The 23958-nt window shown below is 35.5% G+C and overlaps 1 long non-coding RNA gene and 1 other non-coding gene across 2 annotated transcripts in view; both read left to right on the top strand.

Annotated features, from left to right (window-relative positions):
• The window catches only part of LOC120225199, a 187200-nt gene that overhangs the window by 5633 nt on the left and 157609 nt on the right, over positions 1-23958 (top strand). The gene's annotated exons all lie outside the window — the stretch shown is intronic.
• Positions 16955-17039, top strand: TRNAL-UAG. Its single transcript has one exon. It is a non-coding gene; the product is annotated as a tRNA-Leu (tRNA).

The raw sequence follows: 23958 nt of genomic DNA, 5'->3' as shown, positions 1-23958 counted from the left end.
CTTAAAAGAGTTTATAGCATATTATAAATACCCATAATGTTAAATATTAATTGCTTTTCTTTTTATTTGAGTTTCCATAAAACTCCACATTTTATCCTTTTTCCTATTTAAAGTATAATTCATAAATTATGCCTATACATCACATTTATGCATATCTTTGGTTAACTACATATTAATTCTCTTCAATTCTTGACCTTACAGTTAGCCATATCTCCTTTAAGTCAAGTCTCTTGCTTAAAAAGATACATTAGGGGGTGCCTGGGTGACTTGGTTCGATAAGAGTCCAACTCTTGATTTCGGCTCAAGTCATCCCAAGGTTGTGGGATGCAGCCCTGCATTGGGCTCTGCACTGATCATGGAGCCTGCTTAAGATATTCTCTCTCTCTCTCTCTCTCTGTCTCCCTCCCTCCCTCCTTCCCCTGCTTGTGTACTCTTTCTTCAAAAACAACCAAATTAATTAATTAATTAAACTCTGTTTTATTTTAGGAAATTTACTTAAAAATTTTGGCTTCAGTTTTCCCATCTGAACAATGAGGATAACAATGAGACATGTCTTCCTGGATGAGCATTATGCCTCTCCAGTAGTCAGAATGTGCATGTGCTAGATCCCTTCCTCTTGCCCTTTGTCAGTGTACGTTGTGAACTTCTACAGTAATGGCAAATCTGAAGTCAGCAAGTCTAGTTCCTGGACTCTCCGAACCTGCCAAGTGGAACTTTAAACTTTGAATATTTCCATGGCCTGGCATCTTATTATTTTGCAGGGACAAACACTCCCTTTTTGGATAGCTCTTGCATTCAGCCTTATTGTCAATCATTGTTGTTAATGATGCTGCCTATTTAAGTATGAATTGAATAAAACATTCAAATCATGTTATTTGTAACTTGTGCATTTCCTTTCACACATTTCTCTGATCTGAGATGTAAAATGTAATCTTCATTGGGCAGACAATTGCAGCTTGTTGAAACAAAGGGATAGAAAAGGAAGGGGAAAACACTTCAGACCAGAAAGTGACAAAGAAGAATGTGGAGATGGGATTATGGGATGTGATGTTTTGTGTCATTGGTTTTGTTCTCTTATTTTTTTCAAATCTCAGAATTAAGAAATTCTAGGATTTTCAGAAATTTGAGAGAAGCAAGGCATATGAGATCTAGTTAATGAAGAGTGATACGTGTAATGATCAATGATCAGGAAGTATGTTGAAAAGCAGTAGATGGTGTAAAATTTTTGTTTTTGCAGATGTCAAAAAGGATAGAGTTTTTTTAAATGTGCAGCAACAAGGAAGTTTCTATTTTCTTTCCTTCAATTCATCTGCAGCATAAGGACAATGTAGTAAATTTAGAAACCGCCATTTTCTATTTAAAAGAAACGATGAAATCTAACTTGAGGAAAGGAAGTTGATGATGAGGTACATTCTCTCAAATAAAGGTTGAGGGAAGGTTATTTGTTGAGTTGTTTACTTTTATATGAAATGTGTGTTTTATTGCCAGGCTTTTCTGCCATGTACATATTTTTTAAAATACTAGTACAAGTATGTGGTCATTTGTTTAAATTTTGTGGTAGCATGAAACACAGGAGAGAAAAACAATATAAAAAAATCTAAAAGGCAATTTTAAGCATGACAAGCCAGAGCAATGCTTTTGTTGAGATAAACTTTTTTTTATTCTCTTGCTGTACAATACTTGCAATTCAATAATACAACAAAACCCAACACCTCTCTCATTTTCCATATCTCTTCTCAGAAAGCTTATTTACACAAACAAGGGCTCATCAATTATCTCCTATGTATAAAAGACTCAGAACTCTCTTTCACAATATGCTTTGTACCAGATCATTAATTATCCTAAAGCTATCTCTCACTGAATGTCCTTTCACAAATCAAACTTAATATGTCTTTGCTGCAAATATCAGTGTGCCTCAACACCTTAAATTGAAAGTCTTCTTCCTTCTAAATGTGTAGTCAGTAAAAGTCTCTTTCTTATCTTTAAACTTAATCTTATTTTTAAATTTACTTGCTGATCTTGTCAAATTGAGATATTAGGAGCTGTTTGTTTATTTGGTTCTCTTTTCTTAAGATTCTTTGGTTCTCATCGCTTAAATATTCTTATATCTTTCTGATTCCATACACATTTATTCTCTTCCCCAGCCTTTTAATCTGGGTTATCAAAACATTTTACTTTGCTTGGGGCATCTGGATGGCTCAGTCACTTAAGTTAAGCATCTGACTTTGGCTCAGGACATGATCTCATGTTTAGTGAGTTCGAGTGCTGCATCGGGCTCCAAGTCACAGGCTCTGTGCTGACAGCTCAGAGCCTGGAGCCTTCTTGAGATCCTGTGTTTCTCTCTCTCTCTGCCCCTTCCCCCACGCCCCCCACATACACACACATATACACACTCACTCACTCTCTCTCTTTCTCAAAAATAAATAAAAACATTTATTTTTTTAATAAAAAAAACATTTAACTTTGCTTTACAAATTATATATAAGCACTTAATGAATACATACTGGTTGAGTAGTGCCACATAAATAGAGAGGGTAAAATATAAAAGTAGATCCCTTTTTCTGACTATGACAGAGTAGTTTGTATCAAGCCAATCTTGCTTTCAAGCACAACTGTGAAAGCAGTATAGAATCACAACAGAAGGCTGTTTGAAATTGGAACATAATAAAGGAAGGCAGGACTTCCAGAGGCAAAGTTGCTCAGAAGAAGAAACCAAAAACAAATGAGACAGATATTGTAATCAGGTTTTGTTCATCAAGGCATGTTTCTAATCCTGAACTGTGGGGAGTCATAGGTCCCAGAGACTGAACAGAATGAAGGTACAGAGGCTGAAATTCTGAGTGCTTCTGGCCACTGAGCTGGGACATTAACATGGGAATTCATGGTCTGAAGGGAAACTTGAGGTAAATCTGAGTCTCCTGAGGACTTACACCCTAGAAGTAAGGGCCAAAAGCTTGGAATCTCATCTCATTTTCTGAGTCAAGAGGATCTGCCTCAATTCCAATTGAAGGCCAGAAGAAAAGTAATCTCTGGGGGAGACCTCTCTCTTTTGGAGCCCCTATAGATTATTCTATGCATTTCCCACCATTCAATAAAACTTTTCAAGTATATCAAGATAACCAAAACCCAAGAGAAAGGGTAGAGCTCTAGACTACAGATTATTCAGATACTGGAGAGATAAAATACAACTGACGTTGATATGTGGACCAAAATAAATGATATGATGTAAAATTTCACCAGAGGACTGGAATCTATAAAAACAAGTTAACCTCAAATTTTATAACTGAAATACATAATCTTTATTCTTTTTATTCTTTTTTTTTTTTACAGATTTTTTAGGATTTTATTTTTAAGTAATCTCTACACCCAACTTGAGGCTCAAACTCACAACCCCAAGATCAAGAGTCACATGTTCTACAGACTGAGCCAACCAGGCACCTCTGAAATAGATAATCCTTACCTAAGAGCTCAATAAATGGATTCAACAGGCATTTGGTAAAGCTGAAGAGAGGTTTTCTTTTTGTTTTTGAATTGTCGTACAACTCAGTAGAAATATATGCAGTGAAGCACTGGTACAAAACTAAATGGTAAATATGCAGGAAAAACAGGATGGAGATATTTAGTTCACTGAGAAAAGTTCTAATGGTGTAAGGACAGTCCTAGAAGAAGAGGAAAGAGGGTCTTGAATAGAAATTATATAGATTAAAAATGTTAAATTGCTTATAATGTTTGGGTAATAGATTTCTTAATGTAAATTATAAAACTACAAAATTTTTAGTAGATATTTTTGAAGAACATCTGTATGAATGGACTCAAGTGTTCTTAATATGTTACTAGAAGCAGAGTCCTTTGAAGATAAAAATTGATAAATTCACTTTCATCAAAACTTAAAATCTTTGCTCTGCAAAAGACCATGTTGAGAGAATGGAAAGACATCCTATAGACTGGCAGAAAATATTTGCAAAGCACATACCAACACACAGTTCTGGCTGCGTTTGATATGTGGACCCAGTGCAAAATGAAAACACAAATCTTTTATTCAAAAACCAGGAGAATAGTGTCATTAAGTGTACTAACATAAAACTTGCCTGTCTTTCATGGTTTCCCTCTCAATATTCATGGTATTTTTAAAAGACTTTTTTTAGAGTAAGTTTAAGTTCATAGCAAAATTGAGACGAAGGTACAAAGATTCCCCATGTACTCTGTGTCCCCACACATAAATCATCTCCACTGTTATCAGCATCCCCTACCGAAATGGTACACTGGCTATAATCGATGAACTTACATTGACACATCATGATCACCAAAGTCCTTAGTTTACCTTAGGGTTCACCCTTAGTGTTGTCTATTCTGTGAATTTGAACAAATGTATAATGACATGTATCCATCAGTATAGTATTTTATGGAGTATTTTCAGTGCCCCAGAGTCATTTGTGTTCTGTCCAGGCATCCCTCCACTTCCCCTCCAACTCTGGGTAACCACTGATATTTTTTTCTGTCTCCATAATTTTGCCTCTGTACAGAATGCCATATAGTTGGAATCATATAGTATACAGCTTTCTCAGATTGGATTCTTTCTCTTAGTAATATGTGTTGAAGCTTCTTCCATGTATTTTCATGGCTTCATAGCTCATTTCTTTTTAGGAAACATCATAGTTTATTTTAATCCATTTACCTGTTGAAAGTTATCTTGGTTGCACCCCAATTAGAGCATTTATAAATAGAGCTGCTATAAATATCCATGTGCAGATTTTTGTGCGGACATACATTTTTAACTTCTTTGGGTAGATGATTGCTGGATCAAGTGGCAAGAGTATATTTAATTTGAAAGAAACTGTCAAACAATCTTCCAAAGTGTCTATACCAATGTGCACTCCCACCAGCAATGGATGTGAATCTGTTGCTCCACATCCTCACCAGCATTTAGTGTGGTCAGTGATCTGGATCCGGGCTCTTCTAATAAATGCCACATGATGTCTCATTGTTGCTTTAATTTGCATTTTCCTGTTGATATAGGATATGGAGCCTTTATTCATATACTTACTTGTCATCTGTGTATCTTCTTTGGTGAGATGTTTTTTAAGGCCTTTGGCTCGTTTTTAAATAAGATTGCGTTCTTACTGTTTTACGAGTTCTTTGTGTGTCTGTGTGTATACATATATACATAAACACCTATATGTGTGTGTGTGTGTGTGTGTATAAATGTATATGTGTGTGTGTGTTGGCACTTTTATTACTTTCATTTATTTAAGCAATAATTGGAGGATTGCATGTAAACAGTGAGATTACTGACAATTATCAGAGTAAGTACTCAGGCTTATTTAGAAAAGGACTTTATGTTTTCATATATTTTGGATAACAGTTCTTTCTCATAATTAGCTCTTGCATATATTTTCTTCTACTCTGTGGCTTGTCTTTTCAGTTTCCTGACATGATCTTTTATAAAGTAGGAATTTTTAAATTGAACAAAGTCCCATTTATCAATTATTTTTTTCATAGACTGTGCCTTTGGTGTCATATCTAAAAATCATAAAGCAATTTTCATGTATATGAATTTGACGGGGATGAGAGAGAGTTTGCTTTTCCAGTTTTCTGGCAAGCAGCACTTCTAAATCTCTTACCTGTGGATATTAAGTGGGGTAAACTTTTCTCCTTCTTTTGGTTAAAAAAATGTTCTCTTTCTTGTAAAAGTTCCTCCAGGAGAATGGCATATTATTGAGTTGATAATCTTATTTACCAAGGTTGGTCCGTCTTCACATATTTTGTTTTGACTGTTGATTAACATTTCTAAGATAATGGAGAGAAAACTATGGTTCCACTAATGAACTACCCTCAGAACCAAGTAGAAAGAAGCTGCCTCTGTGGAGGGGGAGGTGAAGGGTACTGATGTTGCAGGGGTGAGGGGTGAGCAGCTTCACTGGAGGGAAATCCTTTGGATGTATGTATCCTGTATATGGCTGCAGTGTATGGTGAATGATGATAAAAATGGGGTGAGAATCCTCTGTGCTCCCCCTGTTCTTCTCTGCCCTGCTGTCCTAGTGCCTTTATTTGTTATAATCTCCTGCTCCCTTGAGAACCTACATACTATATATAACCTGGCTCAGGGCAGAGAAGGCAGTCTCCACTTTTCACAAGCCCACGACTCATTCTATGACAGAGCACAACACCCAACAGATTGTAACTTCTCCTGGGTACTTGGATGAGGTATCACTCAATGTGCTGTGGCACTAGGATCCCAGAGCAGGGATAGCCATCAATATTCCCTAACCCAAGATAAATCAGGGTGCATGTGCCTGAGCCTGATCCTTGTCCCCATCAAAGGTGGGGGAAAAATGCATCCCTTCCCCTTCCAACGCAAAACTGCTACTCTCGGGGCGCCTGAGTGGCTTAGTCGGTTAAGTGTCCGACTTTTGCTTAAGTCATGATCTCGCGGTTCGTGGGTTCGAGCCCCGCGTCGGGCTCTGTGCTGACTGCCAGCTCGGAGCCTGGAGCCTGTTTCTGTCTGTGACTCCCTCTCTCTCTGACCCTCCCCTGCTCACGCTGTCTCTCTCTCTCTCCTAGAAATAAATTTAAGAAAAAAAACCCTGCTACTCTTGATAGAGGGTGCAGTGTGGAGTCAGGGAGGGGATGGCAGAGCTTGGAACACCATGGGGTGGGAAGTGGGCCGCTAAGGACTCATACTGGAGTGTATGCACAATGGTGGCATCTAAGCCAAAGCCATAAGCACCCACCTCCCTGACGCATGCTTCGTTCTCCTGTTGGAGTTCACTTGCCAAACACAAATCCAAAGACTGAATTAAGAATGTCAAGACAATAAGTGCAGAACATTAGACTCCAAAAACAAGGTCCTCCTGAGTGTGAGGCCTCCTTCACTTGCATGGATTAAATGCTCTTGAGGCTGGGCCTGCCAACAAAACACTTGTTTCCAGAATATGTAAATATATGGTGTATGTATATATATATTTACATTTTAACTCCTAAATTTCTTTTAACTCCATTGAGAATATGATTTTTTAAAAATCTGGGTTATGAAAATATTCTTAAGTAGATTTAAAAGCGATGAAAATATTGTAAGTTTTGGTAATTATAACTGGATAGTTGTCACAAGATAGCACAGCTTGTCCTTGGTTCTGTTCCCCTAACCATCCCTGCCACAGTGGACTTGTTTCATTTTCATGTTAGAAATAAAATATATTGATTTATGTCTAAGTTGCTTACAATTTTACATCCTTATTACATAATTCATTACTTCACCTATCCAGTCTTCCACTTAGGGTTGGCCTTGAATCTATAGGATTTATGACCAATGGATTATATCTAGTTGAGTTTAATATTTTTTATTACCCTGTAAATAGAGTTGGCATCTTTTACATTATACACACTTATATTCTCAAAACTCCATCCAATAGACTCAAACAGACACTTCACTAAAGAGGCTTTATAGATTATATATAAGCACATGAAAATATGGTTCCACTAAACATCTATTAGAATGACTAAAATTAAAAAATACAATCCTAAGTGCTGATAGAAATTTGGAGTAATTGGAACTCTCATCAATTGCTGGTGGGAATTCAAAATGGTAGTTTCTTTAGACAACAGTTTGTAGTTTGCTCTCAAGTTAAGCATACACTTGATTCAATATGGCTCCTATGTATTTACAGAAATGAAAACTTATGAGCGCACAAAAACCTGTACATGAGTGTTTCATGAAGCTCTGTTTATAATCAGCCCAAATTTGAGAAAACCCAAATGTTCTTCAACAGGTGAATAGGAAAGCAAACTGGCAGAATCAAACAGTGGAATACTTGCCAACAGTAAAAAGGAATAAAGTATTGATACATGTAGCAACTTAGAAGAATCTCAAAAGTATTATCCCGAGTTAAAAAGATAGTCTAAAAACGGTATACAGCTTTCCATTCCTTTCATATTACATTCTTGAAAAGACAAAAGCAGTTAAAAAGGACGGATCAGTAGTTGCTGGGAGTAACAAGTATATGGCTACAAAGGGGTTACTCAAGAGAGTTTTGGGGGTGATGAGAATGTTTTATATGCTGATTATAGACAGTGGTGGCTACACAAATTTACATAGGTGTTAAAATTAATGACATTTTACACAAATGAAATACAATTATAATGTATGTTGACTAAAAAAAATCAATGGATTAAAAACTAAAAATATAAATGGAAATAGAATAAATCTTTCTATGATAATCAGCCAGCTATTTGGGGGAAATTTTGTCAACTTAAGTCCTAACTCTACACTGTGCACCAAAAATAGATTTCAGATTGAATTATAACAACAAACAAAAAACTTAGGGGAAAATTATTGTTGCCTATTTTCTAAAATCTGGAGGGAATCACAAAAAAAAAAACCACCTACAAATATGTAGTTTTATTTATTTATTTATTTATTGGTTTATTGTACTACAATTTTGTCAAAATAGCCCATGCAAAATTAAAAATAAATTTAAAATATCAATAACTGTAGTCTAATAGTTAATACTCATTGAACAAGAGAATTTTAAAATTCCTTTCTTAAAAAATAAATTTATTTATTTAGACACATAGAGAAAGAGAGCATGAGCAAGGAGGGGCAGAGGGAGAGGGAGAGAGAGAATCCCAAGGAGGTTTTGTGCTCATAGCACATGCCAGATGCAGGGCTCAACGTCATGAACCGAACCATGAAATCATGACCTGAGCCAAAACCAAGAGTCAGACACTCAATTGACTGAGCCAGATGCCCCTAAAATTGCTTTAAAAAAGAAATAAAGACTCCTGTATTGCCTTGTACACATGGATAAGGTACAGCAATATATATTTCAGAGAGGAAATTCTAATAAAAACATACAGAGGTGCCCTACCTCCTAATAAAATAAAAATAAAAATATTCATAGCTATATGTTATAACTTTTACTCATTTCATAGGAAAATTAAGCAAAAAATATAGTATCTGACACTAATAGGAGTGCAGTGAAACTGACATTCTCGCATCTTCTTAATTGCAGTATAAAAATGGGTATAGCCATTTTAAAAAATATGTAACAGACATGAAAAATCTAAGTTGTTCATATTCCTTGAAGCAACACTTAACATCTTTATGACTCTACCTTAAGGAAATTATCCAGAATATATACAAAACAATGTAAATATCAAAAGGTTTTTATTGTCGCTCATTTATAAAAGTAAAAATTACAAAGAGCCCTAATACGTAATGAATATTGCACTCATTCACAATGTTCCATGAAACACTTATTCAATAGCTTTGTGATAAGAAGATTTGATAGCCAAATAAACTAGGAAAATCCTGCATACTATATTCTTCATTTGTAAAGTTACAACAAAAATCTGCACATTAAAGTTTCTTAGATGTCTGTCAAACAGGAAATAGTTTTGTTTACCTTTGTTTAACCCAGATTTTTAAATTTCTCCTTAGATCTTGTATTTACCATGTAATAACTGGTAATATCTTATATATGAATTTTGGGAAAAGCAGTGTTAGAAGAATTGCATTAAGTTTTTCTCTATTTCAAAACTGGTATGATTGTGTTACTTTATAATAAAAAATACATAAAAAAATGACTAAACTCAAATTACTCTTAGATAAGTTCATAATCTATTGGAGAGAGAAAGCCATTTCTAATTATTGGGCTCCATTGTGAAAGGATTATGTCAGCTCTATGAATGAACTTCTAAGTGAGCAAAGTGATAGACAATTAATTCTGCCTGGAGGGGAAATGTTGGAAGAATGCATTAAGTAAATAAAGGACTTCCTCGAACTTGTTGAGAGATGAAATACCTATGAGGAAGCATTGTTAATTTTCTAAGATTTAAAATTTAATTAATGTCACCTAATAATTTCTTGTGAATGTAGAGTGATATAAACAGTTACTCCTGCCTTATCTGAGATTAAATCCTCTCCAGATGTATGGAAATATGAACTGTAGATTCATGGTGGAAAAAGCTCCAGCTTCGGTATTAAATAGACATGCATCTAAAACCCAATTTGTTTCTTGGCCACTGTACATAAGCACTCAGGATTTCATCATAGAAAGGATAAAAGCAGAGTTGTTAAAGTATTATGGAGAATTCTTAAATCTTTAACACAATGCCTGGTTCATTAGAGGTATCACTGAATGGTAGCTTTCCTCATATCATCAACAACACTATTAATACTTTTTAAGCTGCAAGTGACCTAAAACCAAATCAGGTACCTGAGCAAGAAAAATAATCTATTGACACTTATAAACAGGAAGTATATTGGGAAACTTAAAGAGTGAAAATGGAGGGAATAAACTCAAGTAAAGCAGGGCTCAAGTTTGAACACTTCTGCTATAATTCTATCAGTTTCTGCTTCTCATTTCTTTGTGACTCTACTGAACTTCAGTGTTAGTTACCAATCTCTGTGTGGCAGATTACTCTAAACCTTAGCAGCATGAAACAATAAATATTTATTGCCTCACACATTTTCTGCATGCTTGAAATTTAAGAGCACCTTAGTTAGGAGGTTCTGGCACAGGGTTTCTCGTGAGGTTGTGGTCACGATGTTGGCATGGCATCAATAAACTCTTGAAGGCCTTTTGGGGGGCTGGAGGATTCATTTACATGTGCAATTCACACACACACATGGCTGGTGAATTGGGATCTGCATTTGGTTGGGAGACCTCAGTTCCTTGCCATTGGTCCCTCTTCAAAGGGCTGCTGGAGAATACTTAACAGTGTCCTCTGGTTTCCCTCTAAGCAAATGGTCCAAGAGGGTGCAGAGCAGAAGCCTCATGATGCTGCGTCAGGAGCCACACACCATCATTTCTCCAGCATGAATACAGAGAGTGAGGAGCATTGGGAACAACCTTGGAATCTGGCTAGCACAGCTTCATTTTCTCAGGTTGCAACAGGATTTCATCACTCAGGGGAGACATCAGCTGTTAACATCTAGTATTGGATTAGCTTTAGAGAAAGTAACTCCCTCAGCATCTAAACATAAAATCTCACAGAAGGTCTCTGATTGGCCCAGGTTTGGGTCATATGTCCTCCTTTGGAACAAGTCGCCATGGTTTGCTAGTCCTGGGCCATGCTCGTGAACCCTGAGGCCAGGGACAGGGGGCTATGCTTGGTAGACTCATTTGAATTGGATAGGTGGAGTGGGAAAGGAGGAGAATAAATGTAGGCTTTTGAAGGTGGCTAGGGAGAAGAAAATTACTTCATCATTATCAAATTCTGTATAGGAGGGAGTTCTATATGGGAAGATTCTTGCTTTATCAAATGGATCTAGAAATGACCACTTGTTGTTTTTCATTTGAGAGAGAGTGAGAGAGAGAGAGCACAATCGAGAGAGACAAGCAGAAGAGGAGAGAGAGGAAGAATCCTAAGAAGGCTCCATGCTCAGCCCAGAGTCTGATACAGGGCTCGATCCCATGACCCGGGTATCATGACCTGAACTGAAATCAAGAATCAGATGATCAACCGTCTCAGCCACCCAGGCACCCTGCCACTTATTTATTTATTTTTTGAGATTGGCAGTTCAGAATGATTCTATAAGTATCAGTAGTAAGATATTTTTGTTGTGTTTCTCATTAAGTTTAATTTTTATAAAACTTGTATTACTAATGTCTGTGTCATTTTATTCTCTACTGAAATATTTTAAACTATAGTCTTCATTTGAATTATACTCCCTTAGACTTTACATCAAAAGTATTCAATCATTAATTACTTGTTTCTAGGTCCTACACATTTTATTAGTGTCTCTTGATTTTTTAAAAAACCTGACTATCAAGCTTAAAGAATTAAAAACTATAGAGAACTGTACAAAACAAAAGGTTCATATTCTATCACAATATTCTCCAGCTAGAATTAACTCTAGAAGAAAACTATGCTCTGGAGATAACCTCAAAGTGATCACAGTAAGCAAAATAGCTCTAAAAGGTTAGTATAATACACTATTTAAAAATATATTTAACTCATACAACAATAATTATCTAACCCAATTAACAATACAGAAAATAATTTCTGCTTCAGACTGCCTATATTTATAAAGAAAATAGAAGGCTATGCTTAACTGAATTCACTATGTTAAATCAACAATTGAAATAATAATTATTGCCAATTTCATTAAAATTGGGAATATTTCTTATGGGTGAAAAATGAGTCATGTGAGGAGAGAAATAACATATTTGAATATGAATTTTAGCTATTAAGCATTTATTTTATACATTTTAGAATTTCGTAAAGTGCCCTTTGTAAATAGTCAATGTAAAGTAATAGGTCATGGCTTTTTAAATTTTAGCATAACTAAATTACCCTCAAAATTTCAAGAATGTAAAGCTATTTACATAGAGAGAAAACTTGAAACTTGTTATTTCTAATGGATGGATGTGTTTAAAAGAACGCAATTTCATGAAGGAATGCTAGCAAAGCATAAGGCAGTTCTTAGAGATCAGTTTATATATATCAGTTATTTAATTTTACCTTAATACCAGGTTACTTCAGACAGTTCCTATGAGTTTGCTCCATTGTTCTATTGTTACTTATATAACCTTGATCATTTAAAATTCATGAACAATTGCTTCATGAACATGTGGCTGCTAGACATTATGCTCATTGACCACGGCAATGTCATCATAACAGACATATTTAGAGAAATTACCTCTAGACATTTTAGGAAGAACTTTTCTCTGGTTTGAAATGAAACCGAGATTATCAATCTAAGAATTAAAAAATAAATTAGTAAAGAGATATCCTCAAAAAACCTCTTTACTATACTTCGTAAATGTAACTATCATCACCCAGGGCACAAGCTGGAATAAAATTAACACATGCTGTGGCATCTGAGCCCAGGGGATATGCCATAACCTGGACAAAATGTCAGTCTGAACTTCAAATTTCCTGTCTTGCAGATTCGCTTCTCAGCTTTGGTGTATTTGAATATTATTAATATATTTGCCCACAAGTAATTGTTTTAGAAATTACTCCTCAGCAACGATATAAAATCTCAAACTGTGATGGCAACACTTGCCAAGAATACTGTTTTTATTGCTTCATTACACCCACTGGGCCCTTTTTATTGTTGAATATAATGGGCAAGTGTTCATTTTCCAAACAATGCAAGCACATCAGGGCAAAAGTGCATTAGAATTAGTAAAGAATAGCAGATGGCATGTGATGTTATCCTACACGTAGCTCTGGAAGTAGGGCTCACTTTCTAGGATGTCCTAGTATCATTTGGAAGGTAGTATCTGCTTAATGAACAATGGGACCCTTCCAACAAGGCACAAGGCAATATAGAATCATCTTCTTAGGTCACCGGTCTGTCTGTTAACTTCTGCTTTTTTAGATACCAAGCAAAACAAATTTATTTAAGTTTGATTTATTGTCCTCCCCTGAAGAGAAACGTGTAAGTACACGTTTAAAAATGTAAGGTTTCTGGGGAGCCTGGGTGGCTCAGTCGGTTAAGTGTCTGACTTCAGCTCCGGTCATGATTCACTGCTTGTGAGTTTGAGCCCCGCATTGTGCCGACAGCTCGGAGCTTAGAGCCTGGTTCAGATTCTGTCTCTGTCTCCCCAGCCTTCTCCAACTCATGCTCTGTCTGTCTCTCTCTCAAATAGAAAATTAAAAAAAAAATTAAAGTAAGGTTTCTGAGGGTATGCTTGTGTGCAGTATGTGTGTGTATGTGGAGAAGGAGAGAGAGACAAATGAATCACTATTTTCCAAGTTGATTTCATATTTTAAGAGTTGATTTTTATAAATTAATTATGGCCATAAATACTTTTAAACCACTCAAAGTGCCCCATTAGTTAACATAAGCATGAGAAATAAATATGTATTATCAATTAATTGAAAAACATATGTTGTTGATTAGTGCTTAACCATTTTATTTTAATAGATCTCAAATAAATGACTGCAGTATATCCACATCACAAGATGCCAGTTAAAAGTTGCTGCTAGAAAAAGGTACTGAACCAAGAAACGAAGAAACTTCAGGAAAGAAAGGCCATATACTTTGTTAAGAATGTACACATGCCTTTTCATATGTGAGGGGATCTTAGATTGTACAATCTCCTTATTTATTACAATCTGGATTTAAGATAACATTAGGCATTGATTCGAGAGCCAGTGCCTGAGTTCAAAACTCAGCCCTGCTACTTATTAGCTGTGCCTCAGTTTTCTCATCTATAAATTTGGATTAATTATAGGATCTAAAATAACCCTCATTGGCAGTGTTTTAAAAATTAAATGAATACTCTTTGTGAAGTGTTTCACCAGTGTATGGGAACTAGAAAAAAAAAAGTATTTCTAAATTGTTAGTATTTTTTTTACACACTTAAAAAGCCCTGACATTTTTATTAGTGTTTTAAAACACAAATTAATTATGAACACTTTTCAAATAGGTGTTGGTGCCAATTACTCTGGACACTTGTTTTACACAAGGCTGTTTGTTGAATACCATGGTGTAGTCCATCCAGCAGGAGCATAAAATGAAATAAGACACGAGGATTTCAGAGGGAATTTACTCCATGGGATCGAAAACATATCAGGTTCCTACAGTCAGCTCATTCTCTCCTGATGCGCATCTCTCCTGGATACATATAAGGAAGGAGAAATCAAAGTCAAAAGATTGCTTGTTGGGGGGCCCGGATGACTCAGTTGGTTAAGCATCTGACTTCAGCTCAGGTTATGATCTCGCGGTTCGTGGGTTCAGCCCCATGTTGGGCTCTGTGCTGACAGCTCAGAGCCTGGAGCCTGTTTCAGATTCCGTATCTCCGTCTCTCTCTGACCCTCCCCTGCTCATGCTGTTTCTATCTCTCTCTCAAAAATAAATGAAACATTAAAAAAATTAAAAAAAAAAAGATGTCCTGTTGGTCATATGATCAGGACAGAGAGTTAAAGGAACCAAGAGTTTTGAGATATTATCAGGACACTGCAGCCTGCAACACCTCTCACAACAGAGATGGTCATACCAAAGGCCAATTCTTTCCTAAACAGATGGTCTCCACTGGATAATACAGTGGAGGAGCTTTTTGTCAGTCTCCTATACTTGGCCATTCTTGACTTATGGGCCATCAAGATTTAGCATGAGTAGTTTAATTCTGAGACATCAATCAGAAGCAATAGTCTTTTTTTTTGAAATTAAAAAAAATTTCAGTATAGCTGACATACAATGTTACATTAATTTCAAGTGTACAATGTAGTGATTTGACTAGTTTATATATTATACTAGTTTATACTCCTCACAAGTGTAGCTATCATCTGTTACCATACAACACTTTTAAAATATCATTGACTATGTTCCTTATGCTGTGACTTTTATTTCCATGACTTATTCATTCCATAACTGGAAGCCTATTTTCCCCCACTTCTCTTCATCCATTTTGCCCATCCCTCCCTCCCCTGTTCCCTCTGGCAACCATTAGTTCCTTCTTTGTGTTTATAGGTCTGATTCTGCTTTTTGTTTGTTTATTCATTTTTTTTTTTAGATTTCACATATGAGTGAAATCATATGGTATCAGCCCTTGTCAATGTGACTTATTTCACTTAGCAAATACCTCTAGGTCCATCCATGTTGTCCCAAATGGCATAATATTTATGCTGCTTAGTATTCCACTGTGTTTAACTATCACATTTTTTCTTATTCATTAATTTATTGTAAATGCTTAGGTTGCTTCCATGTCCTGGCTGTTGTAAATAAAGCTGCAATAAGCATAAGGGCGCATATATTTTTTCAGTTAGTATTTTTTTCCCTGGGTAAATACCCAGTAGTAGAATCATTAGGTCATATAATTTTTTTGAGGAAACTCCATACTGTTTACTGGAGTGGCTGTACTAATTTAAATTCCCACCAACAGTGCATGAGGGTTCCTTTTTTCCCCACATTCTCGCCCCCACTTGTTTATTTTTTTCCTGATTTCAGCCATTCTAACAAGTGTGAAGTGATATCTCATTGTGGTTTTCATTTGCATTTTCCTGAAGATTCTTACGTGTCTGTTGGCCATTTGTATGTTTTTGGAAAAATGTCTATTTGGGTCCTGTGCCCACTTTTTAATCAGATTGGTTTTTGTTGCTGAGTTGTATGAGTTCTTTACATAGTTTGGATATTAACCCCTTATTGTATATATCATCTGCACATATCTTCCCCCATTCAGTTGGTTGTCTTTTTGCTTTGTTGACAGTTTCCTTGGCTGCAAAAGTAAAAGCAGTAGTCTTATCAATTAACACATCCATTGCTGAAGATATGAGATCTGGCACAATTAGAGGAAAATTAATTGGGAAAATATATGTGAAAATCATTTATTAACTCTTAAAGTCCAAACAAATATCAGATTAAAAAAATTATTCTAAAGGCAAAAAACACAGTGTTGCAGCAAAGTCAATAATGGATACATGAAGAGGAATGTAAAACACACTTTCCCAAACTGGACTGCATTTTAGTAGCATTAGAAGGAACAGGGGCCTGGGGTGCCTAGGCAGCTCAGTGGGTTGAGTGTCCAACTCTTGATTTCAACTCAACTTATGGTCCCAGCATCGTGGGATCGAGCTCCACGTTGGGCTCCATGTCGAGCATGGAGCCTGCTTAGGACTCTGTTTCTCCCTTGCACTCTGCTCCTCCCTACACTTACTCGCACTTGCTCCCCACTCCCCTCAAAAATGAATAAAAAAGAAGAGAACAGAGATCATTTGCCTTCCTCCTTCATTTTACAAATGTGGAAACAGAGCCAGAGGGGTGGTGGATTCACACACCTGCAAAATGTTAGGATCAGCACACTTTGATGAGTCTTGTTCTTTATACTGTAAATTCATGTTCAGAACTCTTCAAAGTGATTTGTGGATTTACCAGAACACTAGAGTTGATGTTTAGATAAAATCCAACTACTGACAAATTGAAATTTATGGTTTTCAATATCTCTTAATTCCCATATCTCTTAAATATGAAAACTGAATTAAAGAAAAATCTTAATGGGGTGCCTGGGTGGCTCAGTTGGTTGAGCATCTGATTTAGATTCAGGTCATGATCTCATGGTTCATGGGTTCAAGCCCCATATTGGGCTCTGTGCTGACAACCCAGAGCCTGGAGCCTGCTTCTGATTTTGTCTCTCTCTTTCTGTTCCTCCCATGCTTTCTCTCTCTCTCTCTCCTCTCTCTCAAAAATAAAGATTAAAAAAAAATAAGGAGAAATCTCAAGCTACAAAGAAAGTGAAAAAAAATCACTAGTAGCCCTAAGACCCAACATTTTGCTAAATTGCATTTCACTTGGTCTTAGTCAAGCGACCAAGAAGTGCTTGCTAAATTACATTTCAATTAAAAAGCAACATCCAGGGTCCCTGGGTGGCTCAGTCTGTTGAGCTTATGACTTCGGCTTAGGTCATGATCTGGTTCATGGGTTCGGGGCCCACACTGGGGTTTGTGTGACAGCACAGAGACTGCTTGGGATATTCTCTCTCTCTCTCTACCCTCACCCCACTCTTTCTCTCTCTCTCTCAAAAATAAACAATAATTTTTTTTTTAAAGCAACATTCAAGGGGTATCTAGGTGGCCCAGTTGGTTAAGCTCCTGACTCTTGGCTTCCGCTCATGTCATGATCTCATGGTTAGTGAGATCCAGCTCCCACTGCTTGGGATTCTCTCCCTCCTTCCCCATCTGCCCCTCTCCCATTTGTGCTGTGCAGGTCCTATCTCTTTCTCTCTCTGTATCTCAAAATAAATAAATAAACATTTAATACAATAACCTGCAAAGGGGAAATTATAATTTATATGCTGACTAAAAATTGCTTAACGAAAAATATATATTAATGGTAGAATATTACTATACTTTTATAAGAAACTTTTCATTTCATGAAGAATCTTCATTAGGGAAGTTTTTCATTCTCTGGAGATCAGAACATTTGAAAAGAGCAGAATCTACCTTTTTATCTTTAAAAGGATTTAATTTTAACTATCTTGGATGCATGAAAGCCTATTAAAAAACTAAGAGAAAAGAAAAACACCCATCCAGAGAACTTTCTTTCTTAATGATAGTATTATTTGTACCCTAAATTATTCATGCCATAGTTTAAAGTCATGAATTATTATTCTTTCATTAAGAGAAATGGACAGAAGCTGACAACCACTTTCAATTTAATAATCTTACTTTATATATTTTAAGACACTGTTAAGATTCTTCTTTGTCTTTTTTTTTTTTTGGTCTAAGACAACTAATTTGTTATCATTTAAATTTATGAATCTACCTAATATTTAATGGTCTTTCACATCTCTTTTTAGACCTGTATTCACATCTATCATGTCTCTATTTGGAGCTTAAATCTGAATATAATGCATGTGAGAAACACGAACACAATGAAATCTTTACTAAACTTTTCTACGTATAAAGAGCACCTTCTGTTTATGTGTATAGTTATGTTTTGCTTTAAATTTAACACCATGCATAACTTTTTTATCTATAAAAACTGCTATAATGTAACAAAATCATTTAAAACTTGGATTATTTTTACTGGGTCTCGAATTCTTGAATTCTACAAACTTAATTAACAATCTTCAAGCTTATCATTCTGATAATGGAAAAATATGTTAAATGGTACCATTGTAAAACTATGTAGTTTTGTCTTATTTTTAAAAGTTGTTTTTTAGTTTTGTCTTATTTTTAAATCAATTTCTACTTCTCTTTAGGTCAAATTTGACAGATATATATGAATCAATGTATTTTGTATAGCAAATACACTTTCATTTTATATGGCAAATCTGAACAATTTGTGGACCCTACACTGACGTGTTGAGTGTGTGAAACCAAATCCAGGCTCTGAACAGAAGAGTGTCATAATTAAGTAGTGATGTCTGTCATGGATGTACATCAGGTGATTTAGATCATCATGGGGGGAAAGTATTTTTCTATTTGTTTTACTCAAATACCCTTTATATGTGTGGGGATTCAGAGATAGCTGGGATGTCTTAAATGGAAGCATTTAAGAAAGAAATTTCTTGGGGCGCCTGGGTGCCTCAATCGGTTAAGCGGCCGACTTCAGCTCAGGTCATGATCTCACAGTTTGTGGGTTCAAGCCCCACATCGGGCTGTGCTGACAGCTCAGAGCCTAGAGTCTGTCTTCAGAGTCTGTATCTCCCTCTCTCTCTGACCCTCCTCTGCTCATGCTGTCTCTCTCTCTCTCAAAAATTAAGTAAAACATTTAAAAAAAAAAAAGAAAGAAAGAAATTACTTAAACCATTTTTAAAATCTGTGGGTAAGTTGTTGTAGAAGCTTTTCTTAATTCCTTAGAATTTTGGGTAGGTTCCTAATGTTACTGTTAATTAATACAGAAGAGTTAGTTAATATACTAGTTATCTGTTGCTGTATAACATCACAGTGAACCGAAGAGGGCTCAGATTTATTATCTCATAGCTTCTAAGCATCAAGAATCCAGACATTGTTTAGCTGGGTTCTCTTGGTCCCCTGCAAGCTTGTAGCTGATGAGCGACAAGAGAAAGGTTAAACATAGGGTATCTGTTGTTGGCTAGTTGACATACCCTTACTCAGAGTAAATCTCTCAGTGACATACTGATTACTTTCTGTGGGTGTGGGCTTAAGAACTTTGGAGCAAAACAGCTCTAAACAAAACATAGCATCTGAGAGCACAGGGCTAATGTCTATATGAAATAATGAGTAAGAAAGCTGATGAAGGGAAGTTGTCACAGACCCTTTGATTCCTTTAGGTTTCTAGAACTTCGTTACCAAGATAACAGCCAAGGCTGTGGTCTCATCTAAGATTTGACAATAGAGGAAACCACACTTGCTCATTCATCTGTTTGTTCAGCTATTTATGAGGGCCTCAGTTTCTTTCTGGCTGTTGGCCAGAGACTACCCCAAGTTCCTTACCAAGTGGACCTCCCCATAGGGAAGCTCAAAACTTGTCAGCTTGCTTTTTCAAAGCTAGCAGGGGAAAGGAAGTCTCTGTTCACATAATGAGAATTACAGTCTCCTTGCATGTAATATAAAATAATGTCAACATAATTACATATGTCCCATAACCTCTACCATATTCTATTGGTAGAAGCAAGTTTAGGGTTCTGCCTACACTCCAGGGGAGTAGACTACGCAGAGGTTTGAGGGGGGTATCCTAGGGGCTATCTTTTGTCGGCCACAGTTGGAATGCACAGATTTTTTCAGGAAACTTTTTGTTGATATGAGAAAACATTTCTATGCAATCTGAAGATATTCTGAAGTATCAGGAGTATCTTCTCTAATCCTCTGATACCAGGGTGGGGGTGTGTGAAAGGAAACGCTGTGCTAAGAGTGATTATGCCATTCATAAGAATGGTTATGGTAAAACTGCATGCATATCACAGGAACTTCCATATTATTAAAAAAACTAGAAATGGACAGTAGCTGAAGTCACAGAAATATCAAAATGTAGTTTAAGAAGATAGAATTGGTGAAGAAGAAAAGAAAAAGAAAATCCCATGACTTTAAGCATTATGAATAAGAGCTGTTTCTTAAAATGAATAAAGCTCCTTCTTAAATGAACAGCTCAAGCATCCCACTGCAGAATATGCAAACATAAATCTAAATTGCAACAAACACCACAGTTTTACTCTTCCCTTAGCATGTAACTGATCTTCAAGTCATCCTAAAGTCAATATAACCTACATTTTCACCCTCTTCTCAAACTGCAGAAGACTAGGATGTTCGCTTTGTGCGTGTGCTGATCAGCCAGGTACCTAAAAGAATGGTGCGCACAAAGGAGCTACTTTAAATATGTTTGTCCAATCACTTTTCAGTGATCTTCTGGGTTCCTCCTTCATTTCACTGCAGAATTTTTCACCAGCTATAAGCCCAAACAATCTCTCTCTAATTTAGGTCTTCAGAAGTTTTTCTGGGGCAAACCACTCTTAAGTTTTATATAAGCTGTTTTAGATGCAAAGCAGGATACAGATGAAAGCTCAAAGATACTCGGTGCATTCTCAAGGGAACAAGGTTCATATTTAAAATAGCATCATAAAAAAATACAGCCTGAGAACTCAAGTACATGGCCCATAATCCAGCCTCAATTACCCTGATAGCGTGGCAGGGATACTGGGTGGCATAAATCCAGGGGGCCAGGTTTTGCAAAGGAGGCCCTGAAATCATGACTGATTTAGGAAGAGATTCCTAAAATTAAAAAAAAAAAAAAAAATATATATATATATATATATATATAAGAAGGTCAGAACATAAGAAAATATCTGTCTTATTTATAAAAATAAAATAAGTAATTATGAAGTTTTTTGATAGGAATTTGAAACTTTAAGGGATGACATTAATTACATTGGAATTTAAGATACATCTAACTACTGAATATAGGTTTTAATAGAATGCCTTTTATTAAGAAAAATAAGAATTGCCTTTGTTTGCATTTTTGAAATTAAACTATGAGCTCTTGTTTGGTCTCAGAGATCACTTGAAGAATAAGGTAGGATTTTCTTCATCTGAGCCCTCAAAATAGAAATGGCTGATGCTAAGTTTACAATTCTAAAAACCCACTGCCTGAGAAAGAAAAAGGAATATATTTAAAAATTTCACTCTATCTCTTCCTGACTTTCCAAGTTTTAATTTCGGTATATGAATCCTTGAATATTTAGTAAGCCTTCCTTCACCTTGTGCATAATCTTATTGAAACTGACAAATTTGGTTTAATGCCATGATGTAATAAAAACTGTAATTGAAATAATAATCCATTAACCTTGACTTGTCTCATGTAATCTCCTGTAATATCATTTTCCTATCATAAAAGTAAGATAATACTAATTAAAATGTCCTCAGTTTTAAAGTTCCACAGTGATAGTTAAGTCAGAAAACTAGATAAAACTGTTGCTGCTCATTAATAGAGAACTTGGAGTAACATATGATCATTATATTGATTTACGTTGTCTGCTTTTCTGTGCCATTCCTCCAGTTTATTTCTGATTTTTGTTGCTAGATTATGGTGAATTTATATGGAATTAACTAGATATATTATATATATACATATATATCTATATGTATGTTGCATGCCACTAAAGCTGAAAATTATATATGTGAATATGTGTGGAGGTATTATATATTTACAAAATTACAGTAATGCTATTTTTATGCCTAGTGTTATGGGAATCTTGATACTGTAGTTTTAATTTTAAATTCATACTGCTCTCTAGTGGGGAATGAGATCAATGCAAAATTGTTCTCATGTTGGTACTTTATAGCACTAATTGTGGACTATTTACAATTTTCAAATTGAAATGTAGAAGAATGTTGTGATCTGTAATTTTCTCAAAGATAAAATTCTAGATAGAAATGTAGTTTATACATTATGCATATAATCTGTATCTTTAATATTTAACCATTACAGTAAAATATGACTTTTAAAAAATTAATCTTGGAAAACAAAGGTAAATTGACTACTGAATTCATTTGATTTCTTGCAGTTCATTGGGAATATCTGTATCTATATAGATATAACTTATGCCATATAAATCCCAATTTAAGGAAATGTTGAATAAAAGTTAATCCTGTATTTTCTCTAACAAGAAAAGAATGGCCAATTTTCTTCTATAAATATCAAGATAGAGGACTAGACTTTAGAATATTTGCGTATTATGTTTCATATTTGATCCTAATTTCAAGAAGCAACTTTAGTGAAAATGTTGACAACAGTGGTTATCATTGCTAGAATCAGCTTTCGGATACCTAATGGCTGTTTTAGTTTTTTTCAAAGTTATTTCAAATTAAATGAGAGATTTAAAAATCCATTTACAATATTGTCTCTGGAGATTTTATTCCAGGTAGCCATTGTCCAATCATAGAGCAGTAGCATAGTATTATTTTTCTAAGTATTTTCCTCTATGAATGCTTATTCAAGATCTTCACAGCTTTCCTCTAAATTTTAATATGACCTTTGAAAGGTTTCTTCAGAATGACATCTTACACTTGCAGTTTTAACATCATATTCTCACAAATAATGATGAGATATTTGTTATATTTTTTGAGCTTCTATTTTTTATCAAGCCAGTCAAATAGTCATACAGGAATGAACTACAAACTTTATAAAAATTTGTACAAATTATACAAGTACACTTTCTTTTTAGGGAAATGGTCTAGAATTACATGTCTTTCCCCAAAAGTGCTCTTCTTTTTTTTCCATGATAAAGCGATTGAGAAAGCTCTTTATAGTATAATAAACTTTTGAGGAATTTAATATCTGTAGATTCTTCCTTTCAGAAAGATAATTTTTTGGGATACCTGAGGGGCTCAGTCATGTAAGCATCTGACTCTTGACTTTGGGTCAGGTTATGATTTCACAGTTTGTGAGTCCAAGCCCCTCATTGAGCTCTGTGCTGATGGCACAAAATCTACTTGAGATTTTCTGTCTCCTTCTTTCTCTGCCCCTCCTTCTTTACCCCCCCCTTCTCTCTCTCCCTCTCTCTCCAAAATAAATGAATAAACTAAAAAAATAAAAGAAAGATTTTCTAAAACAAACTTTCTTACATTTGAACAATATTTAGACTTTACTTTTATTTTCTCAAAGAAACTGATTTTGAAGAAATAGGCAAAATTAATCACTTGTTGTCCATGTATATGTACTATCAAAACTCAGGGAATTAAAACTGCTTATCAATTGAACTTGGGAGTTCTACTTTGTTAGTATTTAGCTGTTACATTAATCATTTTTCATCTGTATCACCATGGCATATCTATAGATCAAATTTTTATTTCTTTTCACCTACATGACAAATGATAGCTAGATATACTGTCATACCGAAGTTTCTTTTTTTTAATGTTTTATTTATTTCTGAGAGAGAAAGACAGAGAGACAGCGTGAGTAGGGGAGGGTCAGAGAGAGAGGGAGACACAGACTCTGAAATAGGCTCCAGGCTCTGAGCTGGCTGTCAGCACAGAGCCCAACACAGAGCTCGAACCCACGAACCGTGAGATTATGACCTGAGCTGAAGTCAGACATTTAACTGATTG

Source organism: Hyaena hyaena, unplaced genomic scaffold, assembly GCF_003009895.1.
Source record: "Hyaena hyaena isolate Hyena2069 unplaced genomic scaffold, ASM300989v1 scaffold_1363, whole genome shotgun sequence".
NCBI classification, from domain to species: domain Eukaryota; kingdom Metazoa; phylum Chordata; class Mammalia; order Carnivora; family Hyaenidae; genus Hyaena; species Hyaena hyaena.
This window is presented reverse-complemented; position numbering and strand designations above follow the sequence as displayed.